Genomic DNA, 24,061 nt, shown 5'->3' on the forward strand with positions numbered 1-24,061 from the left:
GTGGTCTGTGTATTTGAAGTTGGTGTTTGTTTGCAAGAGAATCGACTGAGGATGTCAATTAGTCATAAAATGATACACGTTGGGGGACAGTCAGAAAGGTTAACAAAAGTTACTCTACTAATCTGAATCACTCTCTGAAGGATCCCTCCTCTGAACTAAGTGTAATGGAAGCCTGGGGAAATTAGCTGCCCAAGGCTTTAGTCAGCCTTTCTGAATATCCCTCTGTGAGATACATCAAAAATAGTACGTGGAAATGCCTGTTCTTAGTGTCTCTAAACAGTGGCTGCACTTTCATATCGTACTACATGTAATACACAGACAAAATAGATGTAAAATTAAAAAAACAGTTTGAAATACAAGCAGTTCTAATCTTTTTTTTTTTTCTTTTTTTTTTTTTTTTTCTTTTTTGTCAGCTAAAAAATTTGAAGAGAAAGCAAACTGCAGGTAACATGGGTCCCTAGAAAACTTGAATGATAATAGTTGTAAAGAAGGGAACTCAAGGCCAGATTTCCACTTAATTCCACCTGCTTTTAAGCTCTAAACTCTATCACGTTCTGCTCATGCTCCATTTCTTTTTGTTGTTGTTGTTTTTTTCCCACTCCTCCACACATGGGATTTAATAACAAAATGGATAGGAGAAATCAGGTGCCTAAGTGAGAAGGTGCAGGAAAATGATCTATATAAATACGCATGCTGATTTGCCAGGTAATTACTTCAACAGCCTTTCAATTTCATTAGGGATTCTGGTACAAGTCAGAATGTCACTTATTTTTATTTAAAGGTTACAGGAAGGAAAATGGGAACTGACATCTTTGGCAAGCAGGTCTGATTTATCAAGTATCAGCTATTTAGGCACTGCTGCTCAAAGATACACATTAGCTTGTCTTTTTTCAGAAGAGGAATCTTTTCAGCTTATTGAGGGACCACAGAATCTGCCTTCCTCATTCCTGTTTATTTTTCTGATTTATAATTGCATTTCTTTAATTAGTCACTGTGAACATTTTAAAATGTTATATATTGCAACAGCAGATCAGTTTGATGCTTGAGATTGTTAATTCTGCCGCACATGAGAACTTTGGCATTCTCATACGTCTTAGAAACTGACCGATGCATCTTATAAATTGACAATAATTTGCAGTACATGTGACATAGCACAGAAGTAAAACCCAGTGTGCTCTTTCAAGTTCAGCCCTCACCAAGCTACCAAATTGATGCAATCAGGAGTTTTAGGCTTTAGGCAGAGTGTCTGGAAAACTCTGAAGAGGAAAAGGATCTGTGGGTGTTGGTTGACCCTCAACTAAACATGAATCAGCAGTGTGCCTAGGTGGTCAAGAAGGCCAATGGCTTCCTTACTTGTAGCAGAAATAGTGTAGCCAGCAGGAGCAGGGAAGTGATCATCCCTCTGTACTGAGCTCTGGTGAGGATGCACCTCGAGTGCAATGTTCAGTTTTGGGCCCCTCACTACAAGATATTGAGGCACGGGAGCATGTCCAGTAAGAGCAACAAAGGGCAGTGTGTGAAAGGTCTGGAGCACAAGTCTTATGGGGAACAGCTGAGGGAACTGGGATTGTTTAGTCTGGAGAACAGAAAGCTCAAGGGAGACCTTATCACACTTTACAACTTCCTGAAAGGTTGTGGTGGAGGAGTGAAGTTTGTCATCTTCTCCCAGGTAACGGTGATAGAATGAGAGGAAATGGCCTCAAGTTGTACCAGGGGAGATTCAGGCTGTATATAGGGAAAAACTTCTCCAAAAGAGTGGTAATGCATTGGAATAGGCTGCCCACGGAAGTGAGGGAGTTACTGTCCCAGTAGGCGTTTAAGGAAAGAGTAAGTATAGTGCTTAGGAATATGGTTTAATGGGCAATACCGATTGTGGATGACTGGGTGAACTAGGTGATTTTAGAGGTCTTTTCCAACCACATTGATTCTATAGTTCTGTGATTCTCTCTACGTTGAGACAACTATTTTTCTTTGAAGTGCAGCATCTTCCAGATAAATTTCTTCTAACAAGAATCCTTTCCTAAATATATAATTTATTACTACTCAATGTAGTACGATTTTTAACAACTATTTAGCTCTACCTAAAGTAGGTATTTAGGGTATGATTCAGATGTCTGAACATAGGAGAGAACTGTTATTTCAGAGGTACTGGAGATGCATCCAGAACATTCACATGTTGGGAAACAGGACATTTATAAAGCTACTATGATGCAGAGATTTACATTCCTCTTTACACACCTGCTCTGCCTTTGGTTCTTACTCACAAGGGAAAGCATGATATCTTCAGGACAGTGCCTTTTTAAAGCCCTGCAAATTCAGCTCAAGATTATTGATATACATGTTTCATAAAGCAAATATAAAGGTTTAGTGCAATTATTTGGTGGCTACTGAAAGCCGTGCCAGAACTCGTGACTTTCTTCTTTAGTTATGACTCAGAACTCACGTTCATCCATTTTTCAATTCCAGTCTGCTACATTAGTTTCTCCTCCTTAATCTCCACTTAATCTAAAGGTCAAAGGTACTATTTTAGAAGGGTGTTTATTAATGCTTTTATGAATGATTGTCATAGATAATAGAAGATGGCAGCTGGTTTTGTTCACACTAGGATGTATCTGTAAGTAATTATTAATGAAGACCAGGACTTGGTACAGATGATTGTCTCTTCTTTTAAACCGATAAATAAAAACTGAGAATAATTAGGGATAAAGAACAGTCTGGATGTAATTTGTGTGCAATGCCTAAAACAGCAGGACTCTAATTCAAATAGTGCTATATGCAGTGCTATGATATTTACACAGTTTTGTAAGTCCCAGATTTGAGTAAGCCTGAAAAAGCTCAAATGCTATAAAAATATATTTGTAACCAAAGTGAGCATCTGGGAATGCATGCAATGTTTGAGTCTTATCTTTTGAAAATTATGGTACAAGTTCCCAGATGCAAAACTTTCCGAAAGCTTCGGAAAACAATTTATTTATTTATGTATTTATTTATTTATTTTGACATATCTTTATCCCAGGTAAAAATTCAGATATTTTAAGACTGTCCAACTTAAATAGAACTTAAATGAAAGGTCTTAAGGACAAAGATAATGTATATGGAAGTTGAATAAAGCTGTTAGACTGTCAAGAAAAGTACAATATAAAGAAATAGGAAACCTTTCACTAACAGTGGAAACACCAATAAAAATTATTCATCATCAATAAAAGACACTAAAAAAGTCAAGGCAAAACACAATAGCTACTAGTTGTGCAGCATCTGGGCTACTTAGTTATGCTATTCAGATTGAAATCAAACTGTATTTAATAATGCTCGCAACACATTAAACACTTAGTTCTGAACAGCAAAATGCCCAGCTTTCTAAATTTGAAATACAGCCATACAGCATATGTTATGTATGCTTTCTAGTTATCTGGCAGAAAAAAATCCAACTGTGATTAAATATATATATATTTATTTAATATATATATTTATATATATATATTGTCCATTGGAAGAAGTAAACTGGTTGATGGAATATTTGCGTACATTTGTGGCCTATAATTTGTCTTCAGCTTAAAACATAGAATGAAAATCAAAGAATCACAGCATCACAGAATCATACGGATTGTAAGGGACCTCTGGAGATAATCTAGTCAAAATCCCCTGCTAAAGCACTTTCCCTGCAGTAGGTTGCACAGGAAAGCAGGTAGATGATGGATTTTGAATATATCTACAGAAAGAGGCACCACAACAAAGCATGTACTCTGTCTCCCTCAAAATAAAGATTTTTTCTTGTCATGTTCAGCAGGAACTTCCTTTGTTCTAGTTTGCGAACACTGCCCCTTTTTCTGTCATGGGGCACCACTGAAAATATTCTGACTCCATACACTGAACAGCTTTACATATTATAAGCACTGATAAGATCCCCTCTTGGTCTTCTCTTCTCCAGGCTGAACAGAGCCAGGTAATTCAGCCTTTCTTTATAAGAGTGATGCTCCAGGCCCCCAGTGATCTTTGTGGTCCTCCAATGGACTCCCTTCATTAGTTCCCTATCTTGCTTGAATAGAGAAGCCCAGAACTGGACATAGTTCTCCAGAGGTGGCCTCACCAGGGCAGAGTAAAGTGGCAAAATCACCTCCCTCGACCTGCTGGACACTGTATTTAGTGTCAGACAGGCATATTTCTGACCATTTAGGTCAGAAAACTGGGTAAATGTGCACTTTGAAAGATTAGTCATTCATTTGATTTCAGTCATATGCCAGGTCTAAATACTATTCTACTCCTTTGTTCAACAGTCTTGAACTGTGTATGACTTCAGTTACTGTTATGATCTGCTTGTTACAGGTACTTCCAAACAAACTCCCTCACACTGATAAGACAATCCTGTAAAGCATTTACTGAAATTGGGTATGATCTTAATGCCTGAGCTTTTTGTTTATATTATACAATAAGTTTTGCCCTTCTCAGCTATCCACCCAGTGGCTGTACCCTAACCTCACTATCTGTGCAGTCCATGAAGCTATGCTATAGTCAAGAAATACAGTCCATTATTAACAACACCACGGAGCAACTGGAGCCATCATCATTAAAATGAACATATAAATAGATAAATAAAATGGACCCATGACTATTATCAAGGCTAATTTTCATTAGCAGCACAGATGTTGTGTTAGAAAGCAATCCAAATTCTCAAAGCTCAGTTACCAGTCTATGTGCCAACACCCCTGAACGGGTGTTTGAGAAATGGAAAACTACAAGAATTTCCTGTATTGATCCTGTTGTGGCAATTATGTGCTGTGTGGCAGATGTTATTGATATGCAATTTTTTTCTGATTATTTGTAAGCCACTGTACCAACTTCTGCCTAACATCTATAAAGTATGTTCTACTTAACTTAATCAGATCTAAGAAATCTGCTAGCTCTAGATCTTCTAAGGCATGGAGATGGTTAGGTCCATGCAGAATTGTGTATGAATAAAACGTCTTTCCATGTAAGGCTGCAATACTACACAGCCAGACAGTGCAGGGAATGAAAGTCCTTTTCTTCACTGGAAGTTTGAAGTGTTCTAAGTTCTTGCAATACTAAGAAATCAAAACATTGTTGGAAAATGTTCAGACTTCATGCATCCTGTCCAGGTTTCTACTTTCTACATCTCTGCAAACTGAATACTCTGACAGCTGCTGTGCCTCTCTGATTTTGTTCTGGAAAGGAATGGAGGAAAAAAAAAAATAAAAAAAAAAATACATTCTCTTCTCTTTCTAACTCCTGACTGGCTGGTACTGCTGCTTAGGTTTGCCAATGGTGATGAACTGAGACAAGGCTGGAACGCTATCCCTAATTTATTTAGGCCATCTGCTTTTCCTGCTTCTAATTGGTGCACGTTAAACAGGAGAATATTCTTAAAAAGCTCTTAGGCTGAAGTTACTCCTGAACTCACTAAAAGCAGATTGACATGCAATGATTTTTCTTCAGTAGGCAGACCAGGCTGTATCTCATCAACCATCTCATATTTGGCAAGATTAATCCTTCTTCATAAAGTGGTTACATCACCTATGGTTGCTATCAGTGCCTAGGCTGCATTAGTAAAAGTGAAAGAAAATGAACCCATTTTTAGCAGGTTCTGCACACTTATAAAATATTTACACTGTACTCTGAGTATACTGCAGTTTACTTGTAAATGTTTAGTTTTTTGTGTCCCTGCTACTGCTTCAGATGTGGAAAGTGTGTCTAAATAGAGTGGTCTTGAACATGATTTCCAGCACTTCATTTCCTTGATCTTCTCCCTTTTCGGAGGAACTGAAGGCCCGATATGCAGACCGGACTGGAGCCATCAGGAAGTGTGCTGCCTTCCTGGGGCCCAGGTCAGGGACATAACTAGAAAACTCCCAGAGCTGGTTAGGTTCATTGATTACTTTCCATTACTCATAGTTCAGGCGGGCAGTGATGAAATTGCCCACAGAAGACTATGAACTATGAAAAGAGATTTCAGGCGTTCAGGGCATTTAGTTCTAGGGGTGGAAGTGCAAGTGATTTTTTGTTCTATATCTTCAGGGGCAGTGAGGGACATGGAGGGTACTGGGAAAGCAGGAGATCAGTCCCAGACAGCATGGATTTATGAGAGGCAGGTTGTGCTTGACCAACCCCATCTCCTTCTACAACTGGGTGACCAGAGTGGTAGATGAGGGAAAGGCTGTCAATATAGTCTACCTAGACTTCAGCAAAGCCTTTGAAACTGTCTCTCGCAGTATTCTCCTGTGAAAAGTGGCTGCCCGTGGCCTGGACAGGTATATCCTTTTTTGGGTAAGGAACTGGCTAGAGGGCCATGCCCAGTAGGTAGTGGTTAATGGAGTTAAGTCCAGCTGGCAACCCATTATAAGTGGTGTCCCCCAGGGGTCAGTACTGGGGCCCATCTTCTTTAATATCTTCATTGATGACCTAGATGAGGGGACTGAGTGTACCCTCAGTAAGTTTGCAGATGACACCAAGTTGGGAGGTGCTGTTAATCTGCATGAGGGTAGGGAGGCCCTTCAGAGGGATCTGGATAGGCTGAGCGTCAGGCACTGGAATGGCTGCCCAGGGAGGTGGTGGGGTTGTCATCCCTGGCAGTGTTCAAGAGGCATCTGGATGAGGAGCTAAGAAATGTGGTTTAGTGTCTTGTGGTAGCAGTGGTGATTGGAGGACAGCTGGAGTAGATGATCTTGTAGGTCCCTGTAATTCTATGATTCTATGAAAAGAAGTCTTAAGGTTGCTGTATTTACTTCTCATGTCATCTCAATGCAGTTGTTGAAAAAGGTGTCTGAAGCAATGATTTCCTGTTCCTAAAACCACGTGTTTGCTCAATGACAGCTATGTGCAATAAAGTTTGAACTCCAAGCTAACAGCAGAACTTCACAACCACATAGTTGACCTTCTGAATTACATTCGGATTTTTTTTTTTTTGACATTTTTTGACATTTTTTTTTTTTGACAAAACTCAGACACCAGCCACTAAAGTTTGCTGTGTTACTTTCATATGGAATTTCTTCCAACAAATTTCTTAGTTAAAATGCCTTGTAGTAATAACTGCTCTCTTTAGATTTGATATAAAAAAATGGTGATGTAGTATATCTTACTACAGCTGTACTTCTTGTTTACAATATTCTTCAAAGAACTGTTTTTTTTGTTTTTTTCTGTTTTTTGTCTTTATCATTTTGTAGGACCCTGGTAACAGTATATGGATTCTATTGGAGATAAAATATCATACAAGAAGAGGATGAAATATCTACTCTAGCAAACAGCTTTGCTGGTAAGAAGATTGTATTTGCTTTGTTGTCTTTTGCAGTATTTAACTTGGAGCTATGCAAATGCAAGCTAGTATCATGACCAATTAGAGGTTTTCTAAATATAATGAATATTGGAAATGTTTGCAGTTGTCTCTCCTTTTTCTAAATAATTTCAGAACTGCTAGGTCACATTTCCAGTGTTCCCTGAGAAAGAAATTTGCAGACTTTATTTTGTGCTGTAGTGCATCGTGATGTCTTGTAGGCTTTTTTACCCACATTCTGTCCTTCTTAAGGAAAATGTAAAGCTCTTTTCTACAGAAAGAGTAAGAAAGCTCTTTCTTTTTTTCTTTTACCTTTTCTTTTTTTAAATTTTTTCCTAGTGTTGTGGTTATACACGTTGTAGACCTTGTGTGTTTGGTTCATTGTTGATACTGAAAACGTTTGTGGGGCTATGAACATGGGCACCACTTTTATTCCTTACTGGTTAATGTCTGTAAAATATTAAGATATTCAAAAAGAGAGTATCAAGAAAACCATGCATCATTTAAATTAGTAGTTATAAGGTCAAAAGCCAGAAACACCTGTGCTCTAGTCCTAAAACTGCATCTGGTTTATTACATGACCTTGAGTGAGTCATATCTGAAGAGGGGGAAATGTGAGGGGATACGGTAATGCATGAACTGAATTGCTCTTCTTTATATAATTGGAGAGCTCATTAGATCGCTGTTAAGAATGACTAAAACCCATTAAGCCTGATAAGACTTATTTCTTAAAGGAAGAAGAAAAAAAAAATCATTGAAAAATGAAATAGTATAAAACTTTTTTTTTTTTTTTTTTTTTTTTTAAAGTTACTTTAACTCATGCATTTCCAGTACTGTCCTCATTCTGGACTCCTACACTCCTACTTAATTCAAAATCTGTGAAATCTGTCTGTAAAATCTATTCTTCTGATGTTGAGCATTTGGTACCTGACAATGGAAGAAAACCTCATTAATTTAAGTTGAAGAAACCCAGGATGAACTCAGTAGATATGACTTGCCAGATTATGGTATATGGAGATACACAATACAAAGACTGATAAGGAACAAATGAAATTTTACTTGATGGTAGTAGTGGCTAAAATTCAGTCCTTGTCCCCTTGACACATAACTAAAAATAAATTTACTTTTATTTTTTTCTTTTCTTTTCTTTTTCTTTTTCTTTTTCTTTTTTCTTTTTTTTTTTTTTCTTTTTCCCAACTGTTTTGATTGTTTTTAATGTGGAGGAGTGAATAATCTTGAGAAATGTATTTGTTCTATGACTTTACATGTTGCATGAACCTCTACTGGGAGGAGGGGTTGAAAATATTGGCATAAATTGGTTTATTTCCATATGCAATACTGAAAACTCAACTGGACAAGTCCCACAGCAAACTCAGTGTATTAGACCAATAGCCCAACTAGCAGAGACTGAAGATCAAGAGGCCTCTCTCTTCCAGTCTAACTTATTCTGTGAGTCTGTGAGTTTGTGCAGTTAGGCAATTAATACAATTATCCAGCATATGTTATTCAGTTTATACACTGCAGCACACCTTACATATCGAGAGAAATCACATAATTTAATAACCAGTGGAGAAGACCAATGGAACTCCCTTGATGCTGAAGGAAGATGGGGAGCCAGAAGAAAAGGAAGAACAATTTCTAAAGTAAAGTTAGGATCCAACTGTGTGAGATAGTTACCTAATGCCATAGGTGTGCATATAATTTGTCCTGTGGTTTCTAGATTATCTTATAAATGCTTTTGTTTCAAAGTATGACTTTCTCTCAGAAGTCTGTGTGATCACTGGCTGCTTTGATCACTGTAGGACACAGATTTTTCCATGCTGGGCAAAACTTAAGCTCACCTAGGAAATCACAACTGATTTTACTCAGGGAACTCAGTGTCCAATCTCTCTGCTATAGTGTTATAAAACTTCCCGAGATGATATGAGTGAAGAATAGTATGTTGCTGTAAAAAAGGTCAAATGGCATTTTACAGTGTAAATAAGGGTACTGCCTGCAAATTGTGAAATAATCCTTCTACTCTGATTAATACTGATACAGTCTCAGGGATGGTCCATTCCAAGACATTTAAGAAAGCTATGAACCAGCTGGATGCAGACATCAGAGGAGAAACACAGTTGAGCTAAAAGAGTTTCTTGAGTGAAACTTCAAAGAAATGTGAAAGTCCTTGAAGGTAGTTTATTATGAAGGAAGCCTGATGAGGTAGAAGTAGATGAAAAATCTGTTGGAAAAAGAAGTAGGTAGTTTCTTCCCTGCACTGTACTCATTGGAGAGAAAGAAGCTGGAATTTAAATTCAAGACGAATATATTCAGACAGCAGTAAAAAGCTTGGACAGGGCTGGGAAAACTGAGTGCAGGAATATATTGTTTGGGCATGTTGTGGAGATGATTCCTGAGATGCTTTCAGTAAAGGCTGAAGGAACTTCTTTCAGGTAGAACTCATCCTCAATGGGATAAAGACATGCACTAATATACCTCCCGGTGTTTCTCCCCCAACCCTGTTTTTCTCTAAATGGCTGTTTCTGGATATGTAGCATCAATTATCAAATGCAGATTTACAGTTCTTAATGGAAATAGTTGTACACAAATGGGGGGATGGTAAAAGCTGTTACTAAGCACGCTTTTTAACATACATCACAGCTGGTAATCAATGTAATTTGCAACAGGTAAAATCTGTATTGTCTGAACTATTACTAAAGGATATCAGCTTGTTTTCAGAGGAAGCCAAATGACTGGCAGGAGTCATAAAGATTTATCAAACCACACTCCCATTTTGCTGAAAATATAAAAAGAGTATCTGGTTAGCCTGTTCACTTTAATATGGAGTTTCCTGGAGACTCGATCCAAAATCAACACCCTCTATATTCCAAAAATTAGCGGAGTTGTCATATTTACTGATTTTTTATATAGATTGATTCATTAGTAGCAAACTACTGCCATACTGGGATTCTGATGATTTCTGAACATCCCACAGAAAAGCTACTGAACAAAAAAGCAACTATACTGCATACTTTGGCATGATATGGTTTGTGATACAGAAGAAAAAATTATTGCAGCTGGAAGTGAAAGCATGATAAACTCTATAAATCAATTATAAGAAATAGCAGCTCTGTTCCTAAATGCTAGGAATCACAATCTTTTCATCAGATAATCATTTGTTTATTTGCCTTGTTACGTGTGTGCATTGACAGATGACATGTTTATCAAATTTAAGTCATTACAATAGTACTTTTCTCTGTTTACTAGTAAAGCCTGAAACCTCTTTGAAAAGGGCTCTTTAGAACTCAGCTCTAGTTTTTCATTCTTGTGCTCTTTATCTGTACCTTACCAGGTAAAATTATGCCAACTAGAGCATCTACTGTGCAGTAACCTTTTAATTTTCAACTTCTCATGATATTATATGCACACAAGTTGGGGTGCTGACTATTCCACTGGATTGCTAGAATAAAATAAAATAAAATAAAATAAAATAAAATAAAATAAAATAAAATAAAATAAAATAAAATAAAATAAAATAAAATAAAATAAAATAATCAATTTAAGAGAAAAAAAAAAAAGTATTATTTCTGACTAAGATATTTAGTCGTAATACCCTTGATTCTCATCCAGCACAGGTGCTCTGCTATGTGATTACTGGAAGCAGCTTGAAATAAATCTCTGAAACCACACTGACAACCTTGAAAATATTAACTACTACATTAGGTAACAGCAGCTACAAGATTACAGTAAAACTGCTTATGTATCATGTTCTGGTCTTTCACTGTCTGATGACTGAAACTGTGGTAGAAACAGTACAATAATAAAATGCCCATTCACAAAATATTGTCTTAAGAGGCAAATAGTTGGAGAGTAGAGTTGAAACTATAGACCTAGTCTGCAGAAATAATGCTAAAAGAAATAAAGCAGAAAGAAATAATAACCTGAAAGCCTTTCAAGATTGAATACATTGATCAAAAGTATTTTCAGTATGCTTCCATTTCCTCACATTTTAAATGATAATAAATACTGAGCAATGTGACTCCAGTTGCAGCTGAAGCATTTTTAATTAATAAAGAGTTAAATATAACCCAGGAAAAGGAGTTGGGAAGGTCTCACCTGTACCTGAGTACAACACACTGGTTCTGATTTTGAAGTGTACCTCAGGTAAAGAGCAAGAGAGTTGTTTTTGCGAGAGTGGAAGGTATGGTTTCCCCTGAAAAAAATTTAAAACAATGTTTTACTTCAAATGAATTTCATCATCATTGTTGTCTTTTTGTTGGTTTTGACATGGCTGTATGGAACTTTGTGCAACCTGGTGATGAATGGTCTCTATCACCAGTCCTCAACTACCTGTAGAGATGTATTTTATACACTGAAATTTGGAGTCTGACTTTTTATGGTTTCCTTGAAGTATTTTGCATTTGTTTGTATGAAGATGGGCAGCTCACTCAGACTTTGATATTCCACATCCTGCTATTGCTAACTATTGAAGTGCTCTGCACACTATATGACTTCACTAAGAGCAAGGTGATAAAGTTGTGTTTAGTTAAAGATAGTGGTAATGGGAGCAGATATCAGGTATGCTTCTCATCCCTGTGCAGCCATGAATCTGCGGTATCTTTGGTTTGTTATAAAGAGCTGATAGCATCAATGCTGGGTTCAAAACTGAGCAGCATTTCTTGTCTCTACTGCGTTTTACCAACTTTGTGTTTAATCAGGTAAATCCCACTCATCAAATCATCTTATTTCTACTTGGAGTAAGTTGAAGTCTTTTTACATTTCTGTGGAAAATTTTTGCCAAGCGATAGTGAACTTAAATCTTCTTGGACATATGCTGTGTATTCGAGAAAACATCTGTTGTGAGTTAAAGACGATGAATGAATGGTACAGCACCAAAAGGTTCATTCTTTTAAGGTGTGTTTGGATTTGTGTTTGGGTCTCCTAGAAAATCAGTAGTTCCTTCCACTCCATACAATGCGGTGCAAACAGCTTCCATCAGCATCAAGAAAGTTATGGATAAGGCTGCAGTCTGTTTTGTTCCTGGCTATTTAAAAAAAAAAAAAAAAAAAAAAAAAAAAAAGAAAAAATAAATTTAAAAAGTCATGTTTTATTTTATTTGTTTTTATTGTTTTGGTTTTGTTTTTCCAGATGACAAAATTGGATGACTTTTTAAATGAATTTAAGTGAAATAACCCACTTTGGGGTCACTGTCTTTTTAGTGCTTTGCTAGCTGTAATCCTGTATGAAGAAAAGGCAGATAAAGGAGAAGCGATTGCATTACACAATGGTTAACAACCATGTATGTGCTTAGAAGAAACTGTGACTGCTCAGGATTCATGTACAGCTGTGCTGATTTGAGCATTACATTTCTCACTGTGTATTCCACAGCTTGTGATTTTATACAACACATGCTCCTCCAGCAACATCTCCTGAAGATTTTTTTATCTTCAACGAGGGGGAAAAAAAGGATAGAAAAAAATAAAGATTACTTCTAGTCCACCTAACAGCTGGGAAAAAACATATGTATGGTGGTGGACTTAATACAGAATGTGAGCATAATGTGGAGAAAATGATGAGAAAATAATAATAATAATTAGAGCTATGCTATTTTCCTGCATTATTTCAGAACACTGAAAATTTTAGGTTAGTTTATTTTAGGTTAAGCTCAATCTCACAAGACATCTCTTTCTGAAATTAAAAGGCTGACAAGTGCAGGATTCCATAGCGTTAGCAATCTTCATGTAATAGGGATCCATGATTCAAAGAGATATGTGACTTAAAATCTACCGGAGAGCATGAAGCAATTAATAGTTGGACTTCTTATCGCATCTTTTATCCAAGAATCTCAAAACACTTTACTGTTTTTAATTAGGCCTCACTCCATGCAATATCCTCCTGGAATAGAGAAATTTTATTTTATTTATTTTTTTTCTTTCTAATATCGAGCAACTTGAGACACAGAGGTTAAATGACTTGACAATGATCATGTAAAAACAAATAGCAATGATAGGATTAAATCCCAACACTCTTGCGTTCTAGTCCCTTGTTCCAGCCATTAGTCAAGTTTCTTTCCTCTCTGTTAAACTCAAAGCTTTTCTCTAATCTCTTCTGTAACATGTGTGAATGTGATTACAGGATCAAAGCCCAAACTATTATAAAGATTTTTATACTTCTTGGTAAGCCAAATATACAAAACATAATATATTATGTATGTAATATTCAATATATGTGTATAGTATAAATAATATTTCGAAAAAAAAAAAAAAATCAGTTAAAAATACTTTCTCCTCTCAAGTAGAGGAGAAATTATTCCTCCTTTGCAGAGAGAGCTGTGAAAAATATGGAAGAGCAGACTCTAGAGGTAAACATACAGACTTTGGAGATAATGAACAAGGGTTTATGTTTCTGCCTACTGGGAAGGTATTTTCTTCACTGATAGCATAAAATGATGCCTGCAGTATGTTCAAGAATTCAGCCTCAGAAAATAAAAAGCTTAAGACTGAGAGGGAGATAGTCTCCAGGGAAAAGACAATAGTGATTCATCTCATCCAGGTACAGTCCCTGAAGCTAGTAAGTGTCACATGAGAGACAGGCAAACTCATGCAAACTCTTGAGTATTTGAGGCAAAAAAAGCAGGAGAAAAGGAGGTCAATATGATTGAATTAGTAGATAATACAGATAATTTTGATGAAGTGTTTCTGTTAGAAACTTGACTGAGGATATTAGGTCAGATGATATGATTTGTGTCTTGTACTAAATGGTATATTTTCAAAACGACAAGAGGAAAATACACAAAAGAACTATGTTAACACTAGCAGCCTGGATAGAAGCTGTTATTTCCGTGTCTCATCAGCCCAATTTCAAAAAGCCTAGGGTCTGTTTGTAGAACTAGTGACTTATCATTAGGTAATAAGGATTATCAGTAAGAAAATCTATTTCAGCCTATGCATGAAAAAGGAAGCCTATGCCTCCTGAAAACATAATTCATTGGTCTTGCTAGAGTTGTCTCTATGCTGACTTTAATGACAATATCTAAAACCTCACAATATTTCTCTTCTTCTCAGAACTAATCCTCACTGATTTACGTACAGTAAAGCACAGTGAATAGTAGTGCTGTCCAATTTTTCATCACAAGGAGAACAGGAGAAGCTATGTATTTCAGTATCATGAAAATTCTGGGTTCTAACTAAAATAAAAAGCTTAAAATAAATATTGGAATACTGGCATATACTGTTTGCACCTCTGGAATGACTCTGAGCTCTGTTATACTATTAGAGTGTAACATCATTACCCATGAAAACAAGTCAGCACATTCTCATTCCAGAGGTGGTATTGCAAATTAATTCACAAGGATTTGCTACCAAAAGTTGACTGCCAGATATACTTTAAGACTAAACTTCCATACCAAACATTCATGTTAGGAAATCAGAAACGACTTGTGGTCCACTTAGGCATGGGAAAAGGGTGGCACAGAAATGATCACAGTTCACACTAGACAAAATCTGCTGAACATAGACTTGACTTTTAAATAAATAACCGGTCTTTGCAGTTCTCATAATGAATTCTAAAAAGGCAGATAAAGCCTTTGCAAATGATTTTGCTTGCTATTACATTTGTCAAAAGCAGTCACAATGTAGTAAATAGGTATTTATACAGAGTCATATGCTGCTTGAACTCTTATAAGTCTCCTTAGATTGGAGGTTTTAAAATGCTGATCTTAAGAGCAAAAAAGATCCAAACAGGCCTGCTTTTTTCAGAGTTTAACAATTTACATATGATGCACTTTTACACATATTCATGTTGGCAATTACAGCTAATATTCAAGGACTGGAATATGTTCAGATAGAAAAAGACCAATCTGCTTCACACTAAACTATGTGTATGTAGTTAGAAAGCATTAATTGTATGGAATAAAATCCTTCATTTATGAATAATTTTACATGGCAATAAGAACAACTTAAAGAACTCTCTTCAAAAAATAACCTTTTGGGGCTGGATTTTGATATGTGTTAAAACATCAATTTTTACAAGATATTATCATATAACTATGTGCAAACTATCTTCTAAATTTCCCCTCCTATCTACTCATCTAGCTTATCTGATCTCCATTAATAAGTACATAAATAAAACAAAAAACGAATTCTTTATAATATTGCATAACATACCATTTGAAAGAAAACATTACAGAAATGAGTATATTACAGGATTTTCATATGTAACAAATAATAATACATTTATCTGGAAAACTGATAAGAAAGACACATCCTAGGGTTACATGCTGTTTGGTCTGTTTGCTGCTCATGAATTCTGTAATCTGCATAGTAATACAAATTTCCTCCATTCTAATTGTTTGCAACTATTTTAAACTGAAAATCATTTAAGAGATCCATAAGTCACTGGCAGGAAAAAATAGAGTACTTGCCATTATATTTGACCAGATGATCTAGTTAAATTCATAAGCACATTAAATAAAGAATGAGTTAGTGAGAGAAAATGTTACCTTTAAGACAGTATGTGAACAAGTCTTATTCAGTGTGAAATGCATTAAAGCTGTACCAATGCTCGGAAGCCAATCTTTCTTAGTTGTATGGGATAAATTATAAAATAATAATAATAATAATAAATAAAAAATAAAGAAAAAAACCCACATACTTTAAGAATATATATATATTAGAAAATAAACCTGCAATCATAGGATTTTCTCTTTCAAAATTTGGAGCATGAGGAGAAAGTTACCTTTGTCTTTTGATAACCTCTGAAAACACCTCTTGATTCTCCTAATTTTTCTGAGAGATACTTGTCCATGTTTCAATGGCAGAAAGGTCTCAGAAGTCTCTAAACTGCAAATTGCTAGAGATTATGAGCTTACTGCAGAAAATGTTAGAAATATCATTACAGATCGGCTCTACTTTTATACCCGTGCTGTAATCACAGTATGGCAGACACCCATTCCCTTTGTAGAAATTAAGATGTCCTTTCTTTGAAAACTCTCAGTGTTTTCTTCATTTCCTGTTGCAATTTAGAACCCTATTTATAAATGAATTTCAATGATAGAATTATTTTCTACCACAAGCATAAGTCAGAATTCCCTTTGAAATTCAAACAGTGTGTTAGAAATGAAATATTTAGTGAATCTTCACAAGATTACAAATCTTATTGCAGAGATTTATAGAATATTCTCAATTTCCAAGGGACCCACAAGGATTGCTGTGACCAGTCCCCTGGCTCCTTACAGCACCACCCAAACCCAAACCCAATGTCTGACAGCAGTGTCCCAATGCTCCCTGAGCTCCATCATTTCAGGGCCATGCCCACAGCATTGGGCAGCCTGTTCCATTCCTGCTGTCCTCTGGGGCATGGCCTTTTCCTCACAGCCCCTGACCCTCCTCTGAAGCAGAACCATGTGGTTCCCGTGAGTCCTGTTTGTCACCAGAGAGCAGAACTCTGCGCTGCTCCTCTGCACCCTGCGAGGAGCTGCAGGTTGCCATGAAGTCTCCCTTCATCCTCCTCTCCTCTGTGCCAAACAAACCAAGGGACTTCAGCTGCCTTGTCCTCCAGACCTTATCTTTGTAGCCCTTCTTTGGGCACTCTTTAATAGCTTTATGTCCTTCCTATACTTTGACAGACAAAGCTGCATGCAATGCTCAAAATGAGGCTGCAGCAGTGCAGGGCAGAGCAGGACCCAGATCCCTGTCCACAAGACTGTCCTACATAAACCTGAAACTCCCCAAGTTAATATTTCCTAAGCATATCCTTGTTTCCTATTTTGTCTTTTATCTTAGTAACAGTGTGAGCCTTTTCAATTTCCCGTATAGCTAAAATACATTACATTACTTTGTATGGGGATTGTATTTGAATAATTTTTTTAAGTTGGATGGTGTTTTTTGCCAGTACTCTGGATCCTTTGACAGAAGATGATGAATGATGTTCTTAAGGAAAATTTCATGATGAATGACCTCTTTAGAATTTCTATTATTTTACCTTATATTCAGTGGGTGCACCACTGTTCATAGCCTAATGCCCTGTCGAGACAGGACTTGGATACACAAACTTCATTATATATATCTATGTTTGTTTTATCAACATGTGTGTATGAAGCAAGGTCTAACTTAAGTACTTGAAATTCTAGTTCCAGCAAGGGCTCTATAGTACCTTCAGTGCAATAAAAGAAATGATGCATTGTAGACAATACCTAACTGCCACTTAGTGGGTTGAAAGCAGTCCCAGAGTAAGAAATCAGTAAGGCTCAAAGCTCCTCTTGTGAGTGTAGAAGTTGATCTGGATTGTTAGGGAATTCCAAATGTACATGTTGTACCTGAGCTTCATATTTCTAGAACGAATGATAAATAAGTGTAAAAAATAAAAAATAAAAAATGAGATTAATATCTCCTGAGAAGAACCTGATAATTTGAGAACATTAAAAGACATCAACCTCAGTCATAACTGATTAGTGTCTTATTTCCTTGATTATAGATAGATCTGAGCTATGAGACTGCAGCTGCCTAAAGGAAAATATACCACACCGGCTAGGATGAGTTCATGGTCATACACATCAGTTGTGTGAATAATTAAAACAGATATTCAACACACAAGCACATAAATAATAAATTTGACCTAAAATGTCAATTATGGTGTAGGCTCACTGAGAACATCATCAACTACAGAAGATAAAGCAGATCCTTTCTGCTGGGGTTGACTGTAGCTTAGCATGGTCCCATGGTCCCTTTTTACAAGTGTTCACTGAACATATCAGACCATTTAGCTCTATGTAAGTCCTCTGTTTATTCAGTTATTTCAAGTTTCTGTGGCACATTCAGCTCAAAAATATGTGTGAAATGTGCTGAAAATATAGAGTATTCTTGAGTGAAAAATAAATAAATAAATAAAGCATGATTAAAGAGCTAGTGTGGGAGCTGTCAGTCACATTTGTTAAATTATTATCCTTTTGCAGACTTCTGTTTAAGAGACCTAACTCTTTAGCAAAATATACACTTACTGTTGGGTTATTTTCTCATTACAAGTTTAAGGGGTTGTTTTCTGGCTTTCATTAGTCTGTGTACATTCTCTTCTGTCTGTCTTTCCTTCTTTCCTCCAAATGTATCTGGGAACTCAGACCTCTAAAATATTCCAATTCCAGGCATGAAAGAAATTCTGCTGAAAACTATACACTGAATCTGAATTAGTTAAATATTTGGTATACATTTTGTTTATTCTTGATAATAGATGCAATAAAGAAAGAAAATACTGCAAAACAAAGCAAAGGCCAGAACTCAACATCTCAAGAGAACATTTGTTAAGTAATAATAATTAAACCAGAATGTGAAAATCCTATTATGTCAGGGTGCTTCCTTGAACTGGTGAAAATTATATGGACCAAGCCTATTTGAATAGAATTTAAACTATCATATTTTTTTCAGTTTATTTCACTAACTGCCTTGAACTGTGGGACCAGTACAGATTTGCTTAAGACAGCCATTGTGCTATCATCTTCCCTGTCTTGCCCCAATCCTCCTTTGATACATGTCTGTGGATGCTGTCTTAGGAAGGCATAAGGGCCAAATGTGAACTACAGGCCAGCAGCTGCAAAAGCTGCACATAAAATAGTATCTCAATAAAAGCTGTTAACATGAAATCCATATTTTACTACCTTTTACTGTTGTTTAAATTGTCCTAGATTATACTTAAAATGTCATTCAAGAGTGGGGCGGGAAGTCTGTTTTGCTCCTTCCACAGAAGGAAATGTGTCTTGAATACTGAATTTATCTATCTGCATCTCACCAAGAGAAAAGACTGTAGTGGGAAAAGTAGAAATCATATTTTATGTATAAATTTCATACAAATTTTTAAACACCACAAATAAATAGTTGCATAAAATGACAACATTCAGTAAATGACTCATAATAAGTCATAGACACTTCTTTTGATGAATAAAACTCTGACAGGAAACTTCCTTCATTAACTTGTTTGAAACTCAAAATCACGAATCACAGAATTGCTGAAGCAGGAAGGTATGTTTGGATATGGTATAGACCAAAGGCACTGTTCAAATCTGGTTTAGCCAGAGCAAGTTGCTCAAAGACTTTGTACAGTCAAAGTTTGAATTTCTCTAAAGACTGAGACTCTACAGATTCTCTTATTACAGTTCCAGTGTCTGAACATTGCTACAGTAAAATGTACTTTCTTTCATTTAAATGGAATTGTGGTCGTGTTCGCACTGGTTACGTACTTATATGCATTTCTAAAATACCTCTGAGCCATCTCTTCTTCAGGGTGCATAGGCCCAGACTCTCCTCAGATATCAAATGCTCAGATCCTTTAATTATCTATCTTAATGACATTTTGCTGGACTTGCTCCAGTGTTTCATTTCGTACTGTTGGAGCCAGACTTGGATGGGCAATTGGGATGTGGCTTCACCAGTGCTGAGCAGAGGGGAAGGATCACCTCCACTGCTACAAGTTTAGAGTGAAGATATTAATGGAGCAGGTTTTTATTTCATCAACAAACTTATCACAAGACTAATCAGATAATGAGGTGACATTATCAGTTTAGTGGAAGGATGAAATATTGTGCAGGGCAACTTAGATCATTTTAAGCATGAGAAAAGCAGAAGTGGGAGGACATTTAACAATAAATGTAAGATTGAGGCCTTTAGGAACTTAGATTTTAAGCTCATCGTGATGTGATATGGAGAGTTTGCATCTGCCAGACAGTCACAAGACACCCTTCAGTGAGAAGTGTAATATGACCATGAAAAATATCAAATGTGTTTCTAGCATCACACAAAGGACAGTATCTATGCTGCTGTTCTTTGAAAAAATGAATTCAACTGTAACAGTCATTCCTGTTGCAAAATACTGTTGCGCATTGTTCCCAGTTAGGGCATTAGTATTTAGTAATGTTTAATGAAAATTTGAGTTGGTGCAAACAAAGATTGTGAAAACAATGGGAGGAACAAAGAAACTAGATACGTTTGATTTATTCATTCTGACAGAATGAAATCTGACAGAGGGCATGGTTTCTACCTATAAATACATCAAAAGTAAGTACCAGAGAAAGATAAGAGAAGATCATTGTCTTCTGCTTATAAATTAACTTTGACACAATTTTAGGGAAAAAGAAGAAGCCCTTAAAAGACCATAAATTTCAGACAGAATATCAAAACCAAAATACTTAACTGTTTAAGAAGTTGGAGTATTTCATGAAAGGAGTTTTTCAGCAGTTTTATATAGCAGAAAACTAAACATGATCCTGTCCTTTTTCTTTTGTTCTTGAAGAAAAAAAGATCAAAAAACTTCACTGAAGATAATATTACTACTTGTTTAAAAGTTTGGTATCCCCTTTGTAAGATCTTGTTGAAGCAATATACCATGAATATCATACTCTAAACTCATATGGTCATTCATGTGAAATTTAAATATATATAAATATATGTAAATATATATATATTTAGAAAAACTGTGGTAATGCTGTTGCCAATGCTGCTTTACCATCTGCGGTGTCACTTGTGTATGATTTCAGGATCCTCAAGGGGAAAAGTTGATGCTATCATCAACTCCCCAGGGCAGTGGGTTCCTCTTAGTTGTTCTCATGTGCTGTGTTACACATGAGGAATTGAAGGGAATAGAGAAAGGGATAGGTTGCCTAATCTGACCCTAAATTATGTAATTCTGTGGGGGAAAAAAAAAAAAGAAGAAAAAGGGGAAGGTTAGAATAATTTTCATTAAATAACTTTCCTATACCTCTTATCAGAGTTAAGAAAAGTCCTAACCATCCTACATTTGCACTAATAGCAATCTTTGTGTAAGACTGTATTGGCCTATATCTGTGGACAGCCACTCAGGCAGCAGAGCTCTATTAGATCATTTCATCAATCTCTGATAATGCGGCTTTGTTCCTTGCTGTACATTTATTCACCCCTTCTTCAGTCTACTATTAAATGCCAAGAAATAGGGCTGATATTATTCCCCTTTGGAGATTTCTCTAAAGATTAATAGGCCTCACTCTCTTTCTTCCTCTCCTTTTCTCACTTCTCCTCTCAGTTCTTTACCATTATTTTCCATTTCTTGCTTTTATCCCATAACTTGTAGTCATACCCATTATGACACTAAATTAATTCATATCTTTTTTAAAACTAAAACCTTTCAAATTGCTCTAGGCAGTTATCATTTTCCTCTCCACATCTCTAGGTATGTTGCTGTTCTTAAAAACAGTGAATAGAACAGGAAAGGGAAGCAAGGTGATTTTGTGACCATAGATCTTCAGTTTTAGATTACTGTTTTAGCTTACTGCAAAAACAGACTTGCAAACAATAGATCTCTATCAAAATATGAGAATAATGATAATTAATTACCTCAAAAGGTGATTTATATGTTGAAAATGAGAAAAATGGCATTCTACATTTCTTCTGCATAAAAATTGCTTATGTACAATAGAAACCAGCTAACAGCTCTTAGCAACTGTGTCCTAAGTTAGTCCGCACACATTATCTCAAGTGAGGCTTTCCTGAACTTTTGTCTCCTTTCTTACTACCTGATAATTATAGCATTTCTATTGCTTTGCTAAAAAATCTGTAGACAGAGATTCCTCATTCTCCTGGAAATAATTCATTCCAAACAAGTAAAATTCAAAAGCGAGAAGGTGGGGGGGGGGGGGAGAGAGAGAGAGGCGGTTCCAGTTCAACAAATGCATACACGCTGCACCAGATCATAGAACCACAAAATCATTCAGATTGGGATGATAAGGTCATCAAGTCCAACCACCGACCTACTGTCAATACTGCCCACTAAACTATGTTCATAAGAACTAAATCTACCCTTTTCCTTAAACACCTCCAGGGATGGTGACTTTACCACCTCTCTGGCCATCTGTTCCAATGCTTCACCAGTCCAAGAAGACATTTTTCCTAATGTCCAACCTGAACCTTCCCTGATGCAGCTTAGGGCTATCACCTGCTGTCTTGTTGCTGTTATCTGGGAAAAGAGGTTGACCCCCACCTCATCACAGTCTCCTTTCAGGGAGTTGTAGAGAGTGATATGTTACCCCCTGGGAAATCAATAGGACAACATTTATTTTGGTTGCTTTGTAAGAGTGAATTTATGGTATACAGTGGATGCTGTGTACCTTGACTTTAGCACTACTTTGACACCATCTCCCACAACTTCCTTGTTACGAAACATGGCATAGAATAAGTGTGTGTACAGTGAGGTGGACTGACAACTAAGTGGCAGAGCTCAGAGGGTTTTCATCAGTGGCACAGAGTCTGGTTGGAGGCCTGTAAATAGCAATGTTCCCATGGGTCAGTGCTGGGTCCGGTCTTGTTAAATGTCTTCGTCAGTGACCAGGATGAAGGGATAGAGTCCAGCCTCAGAAAGTTTGCTGATGATATAAGGCTGGGAGGAGTGGCTGACACACCAGAAGGCTGTGTTACCATTCAAGACCTGAACAGACTGAAGAGTCTGATGAGGTTCAAGAAGAGCAAGTGTAGGATATTTTTCTTGGGGAGAAATAAATGCATACATCAGTACAGGTTAGGGGATGACCTGCTGGAAGTCTGCACAAGACTGGGTGTCCTGGTGGATATCAGGATGACCATGAGTCAGCAGTGTGCCCTTGTGGTCAAGAAGGCCAAGGGATGCCTGGGGTGCATTAAAAAGAGCATGGCCAGCATGTTGAAGGAGGTGATCCTCCCCCTCTACTCTGCCCTGGTAAGGTCACATTTAGACTACTGTATCCAGTTCTGGGCTCCCCAGTTCAAAAGACAGGGATCTACTAGAAGGAGTCCAGTGAAGAATCACAAAGATGATTAAGGGCCTGGAGCTTCTCCTGCGTGAGAAACCTCAGTCTGTTCTACCTGGGCAAAAGAAGATTAAGGAGAGATCTCATAAATGTTTATAAATATCTAAAGAGAGGTGAGAGGCAAGTGGATGAGGCCAGGCTCTTCTTGGTGATGTGAGGTGATAAGACAAGGAGTAATGGCATAGAACCTGAACATAGAAAATTCCATACAAACATTCAGAAGAACTTCTGTACGGTAATGATGATGGAGCACAGGAACAGATTGCCCAGAGAGGTTGTGGAGTCTCCTTGTATGGAAACATTCAAGATCTGTCTGGATATCTACCTGTGCGACCAATTGTAGGGCACCTGCTTTAGCAGGGGGGTTGAACTCGATGATCTCTTGAAATCCCTTCCAACCCCTGCAATTCTGTGATTCTGCAAATTTCTACTACTATCCTGTTATGGAAATGCTATGGTGCTTTTTCTCTTCAGAACTTCCTGCTACCAACCAGGGGCTCGAGTACAATAAGCACTCTGGTCTTTTAGTAGGGATTGAAGGGATCTTGTCTTAACTATCTTCTGTAGAAAGATAATGAGAAGAACCAGAAGAACAAAATGAGACTGTCTATATATACATTTATATTCAAATATAGCTGTATATGTGCTTGAACATATATATATATATATTCACATATAATATAATATGCATTTTGAAGTCTGACTCTGTTGATTGTATAGGCCAAATCAGCTTCCTCATTAAATCAATTTCAAAGGGAAATGAATATATTTAAAGAGTGAGACATGCCTAGCATTTCTCTTGATGAGCTAAATCCATTCTAAGCATACTGAAGTCATCAGAGTTACTGTGGGGATGCAGTCATCTCAGTGTTTGCATAGGATTATGAAGGCATGGGGCATTTGCCAAGTATTATTCCTCTTAATTACACTCACTACTTTTCAATCGCAAATGCTGAAATATTAAGCCGTGCTGTAGCTCATGGAGATAGCACTACCACTTGCTC

General features: G+C 36.8%; 1 protein-coding gene across 2 annotated transcripts in view; it reads left to right on the forward strand.

The window, feature by feature from the left end:
• TENM4 (teneurin transmembrane protein 4) overlaps window positions 1-24,061 on the forward strand; it is a 1,507,827-nt gene that overhangs the window by 761,279 nt on the left and 722,487 nt on the right. For both annotated transcript variants that reach the window (XM_085509480.1, XM_032442260.2), the window contains exon 6: window positions 7,176-7,264. The gene's annotated coding sequence lies outside the window, so the exon portion shown is untranslated. The remainder of the gene's footprint in view (window positions 1-7,175; window positions 7,265-24,061) is intronic.

The sequence above is a fragment of the Coturnix japonica genome, chromosome 1 (assembly GCF_054131305.1).
Source record: "Coturnix japonica strain WE chromosome 1, WE-NBRP24, whole genome shotgun sequence".
Taxonomy (NCBI): domain Eukaryota; kingdom Metazoa; phylum Chordata; class Aves; order Galliformes; family Phasianidae; genus Coturnix; species Coturnix japonica.